Here is a 10199-nt window from a genome sequence, read left to right on the forward strand (position 1 = left end):
AAAGCTGCATTTATTTATACAGGAAGCTTGAGCACAGCACTTCCTACTTCCCATCTGAGTCTCAATTCAACGGCAGGTGATTACTTCAGCCCCGTCAGATTCCAGGCAATGCATATCCTACATTCTTATCTGGATATCCGTGCTGCTTTTAACTCCCATCTGTGCCCCAGCGAGATAAAACTGAAAGAGGTAACGCAATAGATGCAACACCCCAATTGCTATTTAACCTGTTTCAGGATAGCAGTCTGTACGGCTTGTACCTACTACCGGAAGATGATGCCTTCAACACTGCAACTTCTGCTTATCTCCACATGTCAAAAACGTGGGCTAAAAGTGATTTCTTCACAAGCAAAAATCTAAACTTGGAAGTACTGGTTTCTCTCTCTTTCACTGAGTGCTTAGCGATGATGCTTGTGCTCGGTTTATTCTCTCCAGACTACATGTTGACACTTTAAGATGGGCTTGTGTGCAAGAGGGGTGGGAAATACTGCAGTTCTGTACTCTAATCCTGTGAGTGCAAAGAAGCAGGAGAAGGTACCGTGCCATGGCACCAAATTCCCAAGAACTTTTCCTGCTGTAGGAAATGTACCACACCCACAAATACGAAGTACAGACACATCAGAGAGCAGCAAGTGCAGAAAAACAGGGGGAGAAGCAAGCAGAGATGCTAATCTATAATTTTCTTTAAATTATGAAGTAAGTTTACTTTGTACTTCATGCAATTCTTGCTGGCATTTTGCCTTCAATACTTTGCTGTGAAGACTGAGGTACAGGCATTTCTTCAGGGGTTTGCAGAAGCTCATAGCTGAGCTTTTACCTATTTTCAGACAATTATACTGCATCAGCTGAATTTAAGGAGCAGGCAGAAGGATTGTATAACTTTAATTCAGCTTCTTTGCACCTTCACATTACAGCTTTGTTTGAATTAACATGCACTCTTTCCCCTTTGGAATGAGCACAAACTTTCTCTATTTGACATTGGTATAATTCTTTTCTCTGTACAGGAAGGGAATAGTATCCAGCCATTCTAGCATGTGGGACCACGTTGATCTTACAGTATTCATCAATTGGGTCAGGCAGCCTAGAGCCATACCACAGACCTTGCCACTTAAGCAAGAAGAGCACTTTATAGCAGTAGAAACTTATCCTCAGCAGTCACCAATCCCAGACAGCACTCAAGAAACACTTGGGATTCAGACCTACTTTTTAGGCTGCAGAGCAGTGATGGAAATATGGAATTCTGTGTTTAAGTTCATAATTGGAAAAGGAGTGCCCTACCGTGGTTAGTGTTTTATCCTCCATCTTCTGTTCCAATATGAAATAGCTTAAGCCCTACCACTTTTTCACCACCTCCCGTCTCTTCAACCTCCCTCCATTCCAGCTCCTGTATTTTCCTCCTGCAGCTGCTACCTTTGCTACTGTGTCTCTTTCAAACAGATACTCATTAGGCAGTAGATAAAGTGCAGCAAGAAAAATCTTCTTTCTCAGCTCCTGTGCCCAGCATTACAGCACATCAACAGCAAAAAAACAGTTATCTCAAGGAGGAAAGCGGTGAGAGAGGGAAGATGAAGAAGTCAAGCCATTCTTGCAAGTGTAGGGAAAATGGTAGGGTGGTGGGTCCCCAAGTAGAGTGTTTGCTTCTTTGCCTATCCTGGATCTTTATGGCAAAGAGGAGCCAAAGGTGCCATGGCACTGTGCCAGAACTAAAGCTATAAGGACTTGGGATGATCAGTGCTGATGATTCTTTCCCTCAGAACCACTGAAAGTCCTCAGCTGGACTGTTAGGAGGTCTTCTATCAAAATGATTTCTCTTCCAGCTGCACTTCAAGCTCAAGTGCTTCACAGTTTTATAGAAGCATATTTTCTTGGCAAGTTAATTGTGTAAAGTGTTATGAGTCATGCTAAAATTTCTATCCAGCTGAAATGCCTACATCTCTTAACTCAGATTGACTGATTTCCTTTTTGAGCCAACAAATAAAAAACACAAGTAGGGAATGTCTCACAATGCCAGTCATGGCAGATACTAAGCCCTCATACCGTTTGCTTTCTTCTTCAATGAACAGTAGCACAAAGCACAAAACAGAGAGAGTCCGAATAATTTTTTGGATGCTTTTAACTGACACTTTTACAGCAGAGAGGTGGGAGAATCTACAAGTCTCTGCGATGATACATGCCAACTCACAACATCACAGTGAATTTTCATTTAACAGCCAGAGGAAGAGTGAAGGGTGGCATAGTTAATTACTAACGTTGCTGTGTCATCCTTGCAGCTACTTGAAATACTTACAAAATGACTAAGCCAGATTGGTGTTAACAAAATTACTAATTAATTCATGAGGTAGTCGGGTAAAAAATAGTTTGACCCCTGAAATGCTCTCCCACATGCCACAAACAGAATACCATTAACAGCAAATGAAAACACTGAGTTAGCGTAAAACTAACAAACAGTTTCAGTATGTGAGGGCTGCTCCAAAAGTAATGCCTCCTGTTTTATTATGTTGGCCCACAATGTCAGAGGCAGATATTGGTGGTATGGCAGCAGGGGCTGAACTTTCCTGCCAATATTCTGTCACATTTTGTTACCATGTGACAGATGGCAGCAGAGGGGCAGTCTGACAGAATGGTATCTGATATGTAAACGCAGATGAAGCAAAGGTCTGTCACTGCATTTCCTCCGTGTGGAAGAAATGGCACCCACTGACATTCATCAGTGCTTACTGAATGCTAATGGAGACCAAAGAGTGGATGTGAGCACAGTGAGGTGGTGGGCGGTGCGTTTCAGCAGTGGGGACAGTGACTGTGGGTCACCTCCGCTGGTGCAGATTGTTACTAGCGCGGCCTGCAGGCCCTTGTTCATTGCTGGTGAAAACACATAGCTAATGGTGGTGATTATGTTGAAAAAGAGTGTTCTGTAGCTGAGAATCTGCTCCATCAAATAGTGTTTTTGCACTCTTTGTAGCTGTTGGAGTTTCCATGGAAATAAATAGGAGGCATTACTTTTGGAGTGACCTATATAATTATAGATAAGGAATCAGAATTAGCCTGTGAGAAAAAAAAGGAATTCTCAGACAGTCACAAAAAAAATTGGTAAGGTAACTTACAGTCATCTTGCTCTATGAATAAAGCAAAATACAAATCGTTAAAATATGATGGCACAGCAGAGCATCTCCAAACAAAATACAGTAACATAGCTTTCACAGAGTTGAGTGCTAGATGAAAGAAACACAGCCTCACCAGAAAACAGCACAAGGACAGCCTGCTGTACTCACTTGGGACAGCTGTGCTTGGGGTGCTCAGAAATCCTGGTTTACATGTCAAGGCTCATGGCTTTGACAGCACGTTTCTGGAGCGTTAGTGCAACTTGTCTTCTTAGGACCAGCAAGTATTAAGAGTATTTTCCCCATAGGCACCATCATCCTTCCCCTTGACCTTCTCCTGTGGCAAGAGAGATGCCATTCATCAGCTCATAAAGCAGTGCACGCAGACCCCAACCCTCCATATGACAAGAAGAGCTGTTCTGCTACCTCAGGAGCTGCTGGAAAAAAAATACATAAAACCAAACAGCTTGCCTTGCTCTTGAGCTCATGGATAACACGTACAGGTACAGAGTTGCCTGAGTCTTCTGAGGATCAAGTAACAGGTGAGAACTGATAGCTGCAAAAAGAATCATTCATAAGGTAGTATAGAGGGGACCATACTGCATACACACAAAGAGGAGACAGTGAAGTTGTCTTGCTCTTTCATAAAGTAAGCAGACGTTTTCAAGAATATATAAAGACTACATAGGAAAAATTGCAGGCTTGGTTAAATGACTTTAATTTCTATCATATCTGCTCACAACCAGCTTCAGAGCATGGCACAGACAAGCACAGATATTTTTTTCCTTTTGCCCGTGTGCCCAAAGTGACACATTTTGTTGACTTTTAACCAAGTGTTTTGGTAATATACCTAGAATTGCAGTGATTCCAGATACTGGAATGACAACTAGTTTAGAAACTGAGGGAAAAACCATACTGACAGCTAACACAGGAAACTTTCTCTGTAACAGAGGAGGTCACCAACCTGTCCTTGTCATCAGAAAAAAAAAAAATGTGCCTGCTGTTTTAACTTCTCCATTTCTAGTGGTTCTTCTGTCCTGCCTCAAGCTCTTAGCTGCCCTATTTTGGAAATATTAAAAGACAGCTTTATTCCTTCCATCCCCAACCAGTCTCCTAGGTGAAGGCTTTGTCTTAGCCTGGTGTGGCTCTATCTCCGGTGGGAGGGCAACGTGGAAGTTTAATAATACATTTCAGCTTATACCTTACTGCTTTAACTATAACTTCTGGAGTCAAGGACAGGAAAGTCAGAGATGAGATATGACCGAAGCACCTACTTTTCTGGCTATTACAGTCAATGACAGGGCTTCCCCAGACATCCAACAGGCAGGACTAACATGCAGAGCTAGAGCATACCATTGATTCGTGCCTTTCTTTAGTATATAGGTATGACGTGAACTTATACTTTGATAAATTTAGAGTGAGAATAATCTCCAAGTCAAGAAGCATTACTACAGTGGACCAAATATGCAGGGAAATCCTGGAACTGAAACACACCTGTACAGTGAAATGAAGAACGCAGCCCTCTCTCCCAGCATCCTTCCTCTTACTCAGCTTCCAGGGAGGGTTGCCCACTTCATTCCCCTCATATTTTTAGTCTCCCTTTGCTACCCTAACTTACATCCGTTTATGGTGACTCCAGACAAGAAAAGGTTTGTCCAAGATACAATTTTTAATCTAGCAGAGTTTTTAAGGATTTCAGTCTCCCAGTGCTCCACAGTAGAGCTGACTGAGTGAATCTGCCTTCTCCCTGCTGTTTCTGGCCAGCCACCTTTTCAATGGCAGCATCTCATAAAACTACTTGCTGACAGTCATCTTAGCATGTCACAGCTGTAGCAACAAAATCCAGGATTGCTTCACATTCAGGTCCCGTGCTAGGACAGTGATAAAACTTTTTTCCCCTCCTCTGCTCAAAGCATTGAAAACAGCAGTTACAATGATCTCCTTGAAAGGACATGTTTAACATGTGCCCCTATGCAAAAGGTTGCTAAATTCAATAACCCCAAATTTAGGATTATTTAGTGGGATTTAGTGGGAACTCAAAAACAACCATATTGCTTACTTGATGCAAATGACATAAGGATTTTTTTCAGGTGCTCTAAAATTATTTGGAAGTTTTTAACTCCACACTTTTGTTACTTCCAAGCGCTAAATCAGTTTATTAAAAATACATGCTTTTAACCTACTAATTTTTAAAAAAATCTCTCATAAAACAATGCCCGTCCTTTTGGGAAGAAAGAATCTCTAGTAAAAGAAAGGCAAGTTTTATGAGACAGCATAGCCCCTTCAGACAGGGGCTGAAGGGCAGGAGGCATACCAAAAGCTTTGCTTTTCTAAACAGTGCTGAAATCCAAGCAAATAGTCTTTTCTCTGCTACTCGCGGTCATAGAAGAAATCACAAGGGAACTTGTCTTTTTGTTAAGCATGACTTCCCTGTGAAAATCCATTGGCTCTGCTACTTCCCCTACATTCCTTAGGAAGAAATTTAAGTAGAATTTAGCTATAACCTCCAACTTATTATTTTTACACATAAATACACATTTCCTATTATATGACCAAAAAAAACCTAGACAGAATCAAAAATTGTCAATATATTTGTTCCCACAGAGAATCACTTTGCACTGTAAGCTATAAACAAAGCTGTCAAGTACAAACTCTGAGTCTGTACAGATTCCGTGAGTTTTATCTTTCTTCAACCAGGATAAATGAATTTAAGGTGATGAAAATATGCTCAGCAAACTCTGTCTACTAGTAACTAATTTTTCTCCTTTTGTTATCCTTAGGATAACTTTCTACACACCCGTAATTTGCAGATCTGGAGAAAAGGCAATTTCCCAAGTTATAAAGCAGTCATAGGTGCGGGGATGCTGCCTTATGGAAGAAAGAAAAGAGGCCTTAGAAAAGAGTAGAAACAACTGGCCTACTTATGCGGATGAAGTCCTGACACCCCCTCATAGCAGGAGTGTTGGAACTAGATAATCTTTAAGGCCTTTTCCAAGTCAAGCCATTCTCTGAAATTTCTCTCACTTCACGTATGACCCAAGTTAGCTATGTCAGCTCCCACTCCCTCTGCAGGAGGCAGACAGTAAGAAACTTCCAGGATCTTGAAGAGTGCAAAGGAGGTATAATAGAACATGAAATTTCAGGAGAAACAGGGGCCAAAGCGAAACCAGTTGACTCCCTTGAACATGAAATTAACAGCATGAAAAAAAAGAAAGATCATAACACTCTCCTTCCCTCCCTGCTTTTGGTTCATGCAAAAGACACATTTGCTATAATGGAGGGGAAAAAAAAAAAAGTGAAAAGAAGGAAAAAATAAAGACTTTCAGAATATTTCTAAAATTGCATGGAAAAAAAGGTTTTTTTTAAAAAAAATGGAAAAAGCTATTTCAGTATAATATATTTTGCTATTTCTTTTTTTCCTAAGACCAGCTCTTAAAATAACCTTACAGGTCATTGTCTTGTGTCTCAGCTTTTTGAGCATCATAACCTAAATGCTGACAAACAGCAATTCCCAGTAGACCTGCACAAAGCAAAGGCAGTGGCAGACACCAGACATGCAGAATCTCCAGCATCCCTGCTGGTGATCACAAATGTCTCACCAGTTTCTGGGTATCCCAGGGGACAAGCTGCCGTGGGCTTTAGCTACGAAAATGGCAGGGGTATCTCACTGGGCTGACAAGAACTAGAGTAAATATGCTGCTTCCTGCTGAGCAAATCTCAGAAAAATTACCCAGCACAATTCAGGAAGAACCAAGGCTCCATCTGACATCCTTTTGTAATATGGTCATTATCAGAATGCATCATAGAAAGTGTTTATAACAATGGATTCTTGTCTTTAAATTAAAAAATATCAATACATGTTGTGATATGTAGAATTCAAACTTTATACAAGAGAACAGAATTTGAAGAGCAGGGGATAATTTAATTTTCACTATAGTTTTGCTCTTGATCATACTGGTTAAGCGTTTGGAGTTTTTAGCGGTTTTGCTAGGTTTTTTTTAGGAGGATTTATTTCTCTCTCCTTAAGCTAGACGACAGGAAACATGAATCAAGACTGTTTAAAAAGTAACAGAACAACGTCCTTTGTCCTCATTGATAACATTTTTGTTTTGGTGACCTGAGTGGATATTTGCGTGTATGTTCACTGTGAGAAATCTTTTTCCAGTGACTCACCATTTTGATGCAATATTTTACATAAAGCCAACAGTTGATCTTTTGTGTCATTTCTTCTGTTGTCAATGGGATTAGGAGAGAGAGGAGGGAACTGAAAAACATGTAGGAAGAATAAATGTAATTAATGTTTTACAGGAAATTGGATGGATGCTTTGCTGCAGTTAATTTCCAGTAAAGAAAACAAAGTACAGAATGAATGGAGATAGTGACGATGAGGGAAATACTCCAAGAATCAGCTTTAGCTCTCTGACTGTCCTTCCAGGAAACAATGAAATCATTTTAGCCCGCTTCAACTGGCTAGAAGCACCCAAGAAATCTTTTGTCCTGTAGTGAAAATCAGAACATGAACACCCTGGGCACCATGAAGTCTTGAGTTGGATACAACCTGGGCCAAGAGGCCCACCCATCTCTCTATACTGATCTAGACCACCCTAAGTTTGTTACTGGCACTGCATCAAGGTTTAAGAGTCCCTCCTATTACAGTATTCCCAGACTGATGACCAATTAATTCTTTGCTGTCTCTGTACTATTAATTGCCCAATAAATGTATCTTTGCAATTGAAAATTCTATTTTAAGTTAAAATAATGAAGGATTTTATTGTTATATAAGTGTTTCTAGGTATGTTGATGTAAAAAAATCAACGAGAAAACAACTTCTTCCATTCAGAGGATATCGTAAACCATGTTTTTTTTTTCCTCAGGAATAAAGATCTATTAATCGGGCAGATTTTATGTTCCAAACTTGTATGTGGAAAAACTGGAGAGCAGCAAATCTAGTGAAACATAGTTTCTCTGCATTTTCATCGCTTAGGCACTACTAAACTTTGGCAATAAAACAACAAGCCCCAGCTCTCAGGTATCACTTACGGTGTGCCCTTGGATCCAAGGCAACGTAAGTTACGACTTGCACCAACCCCTACACATGGTGATTAGTGAGTCCTGCATATGACACTGCTTTTTTGACTGGATGCTACCCCAAAATGTATACCAACAGAGCACTGCCTGCCCTTTCACATCAATGACTTGTAAAGTTGTCAAGCGTACTGGCAGAGGAATAGCACAATCCACACGACCCGTTTCCCTAAGACATGAGGATAAGCACAACACTTAACTCAGTTTCAGATCTCCGAGGATTTGACAGAAACATGGCAAAAGTCACCTTACTCTACAGTCCCAAGTCTCAAGTGTCCCTTCAGAACAAACCTTTCGTTTTTTGGTTACCTCAGTGTTTCATTACAGACAGTGAGAAGAAAAGGGGAAAAGTTTTCATTTGACTACCTAGTTCTGACCGAGGAAAGCCAGTTTCAGGACCTCCGCAACAGGCTTTCTGCATACATAACAAATGAATACCTGCAGCAGGAATACAGGATACACATTTTATTCTAGGCTTTGCTAAAAACACACTCTGAGCTTGGAAAAGTAACCAAATCTCAACATGCACCTAATGTTATCATTTTTAACTCCCCATAAAACTTACTTACTCATCCTGCAGGTTTCTTGTATGCTCTGTTACAGACTGTAAAGTTTACTCCATTTCCAGGCTAGCAGCTTCAAGTAGAAAGCAAAGTGACACAATGTTCAACAGGGAAATCAGAAGCGAACGAACAGAATGAAAAGTCAGTCACGACAAAAAAAAGCTTTTTGTTTGGAAGATAATACAAATGATCATTCAAACAGTACAAAGTGGCCTATTTCAATCAATCTTGCCTAGCTAAGATCAGTAGAACAGATAAATGCTGTACACACTCTAAATGCTTGCATACTAAATGCCAATATAAAATGAATACTGACTGCCTGCAGAGGAACCATGAGACCATGGGCGGCCACTGTACTTCTCATTTCTGAATAATTTCCTGATTTCTTCCTTCTGACTTCCCACTTTCTTCCCTTTGACTCTTCAGCATATGTGGTGTATGTCTCATGATCTCAGACACACAAAGACTTCGGCAGGTGATTCCTAAAACATCCTGGTTGATCAGCCCTCTGTTACCTGTCAGAAACCTGCCTAAGTCTACTCTAGAAATTTAAATCTTTTCACCTTTTCTTTAGAATAGTTATTTTACTCACTCAGCCAAAGTCCAAATATTCCCCTGTGAATATGGCAGAAGTTTATGGTTTTTTGTATCTATAGAGATAGACAGCACACAGCAATGCCTTTGATATTCTGTCTGCCTTAAAGATTTTCTCTGCAAAACGTGTTGAACCAACAGTTCTTCTGTTATTATACACATCTGAATTCCTGTTTTACAGGAAATGTAATATGCATGACCTCAAATTTGTATGCTTGTCATTAACGTGTGCATAGGTTCATCAAAAGGTAACTTCTTTAGGTAACACCTATTGGACAGTTCCTAATTTACTACTAAAATGCGAAAAAAAAATGCTAATGGACTGTATTTTGTGAGAGAGAGTTAAATTAACTAAGTAACCTGGTATAGTTACATTTTTTTCACATAGATTTCTGTATCCCACTCCAAACTGGTTCCCTTGCAGGGCAACACACTGGAAGATGCATTGTCCCAAAGAGGTCACAGTCTGAGATGCAATAAGAAGCAACGAGCAAGAGTTGTAAAACAAGAAGAAGAGAAAAGTAAGGGAGGAAAGGTGTGACTGGAAGAAGACACAAGCTACTTTTGTATACAGTGAAATGATTCAGGGTATTTGACACATCTTCGTTAGCTTCCTTTCCTCCTCATCAAGAAAATAAATAACCAAAATTCTTGACTGATAGGTGACTAGTCACCACTGTTGGCTGACCACAGACAGAAGTCATGGAGGAACTGAAGAAGCAGAAGGAAGAGAAGATATTTACCTTATGAATAACAAGGCAAGGTTATTTTTCTAAACAGAAGGGGCCACATTAAAAAAAAAAAAAAAAAAAAACAGGAAAGCATAATCTTCTTTTAAAACAGTGGATGTTTTCTTCCG

The 10199-nt window shown here is 40.1% G+C and overlaps 1 protein-coding gene and 1 long non-coding RNA gene across 4 annotated transcripts in view; one reads left to right on the forward strand and one right to left on the reverse strand.

Moving 5' to 3' along the window:
- The window catches only part of RNF144B (ring finger protein 144B), an 82423-nt gene that overhangs the window by 48339 nt on the left and 23885 nt on the right, over positions 1–10199 (reverse strand). The window contains exon 1 of one of the 3 annotated variants that reach the window (XM_021388695.1): positions 3270–3411. The exons of the other annotated variants lie outside the window; for them this stretch is intronic. The gene's annotated coding sequence lies outside the window, so the exon portion shown is untranslated. Of the gene's footprint in view, positions 1–3269; positions 3412–10199 lie in introns of those variants that run through there. 3 annotated transcript variants of the gene reach the window in all.
- LOC110394728 lies at positions 54–10097 on the forward strand. The gene is made up of 3 exons (XR_002435832.1): positions 54–189; positions 3407–3640; positions 7407–10097. It is a non-coding gene; the product is annotated as an uncharacterized LOC110394728 (long non-coding RNA).

The sequence above is a fragment of the Numida meleagris genome, chromosome 2, assembly GCF_002078875.1.
Source record: "Numida meleagris isolate 19003 breed g44 Domestic line chromosome 2, NumMel1.0, whole genome shotgun sequence".
NCBI classification, from domain to species: Eukaryota; Metazoa; Chordata; class Aves; order Galliformes; family Numididae; genus Numida; species Numida meleagris.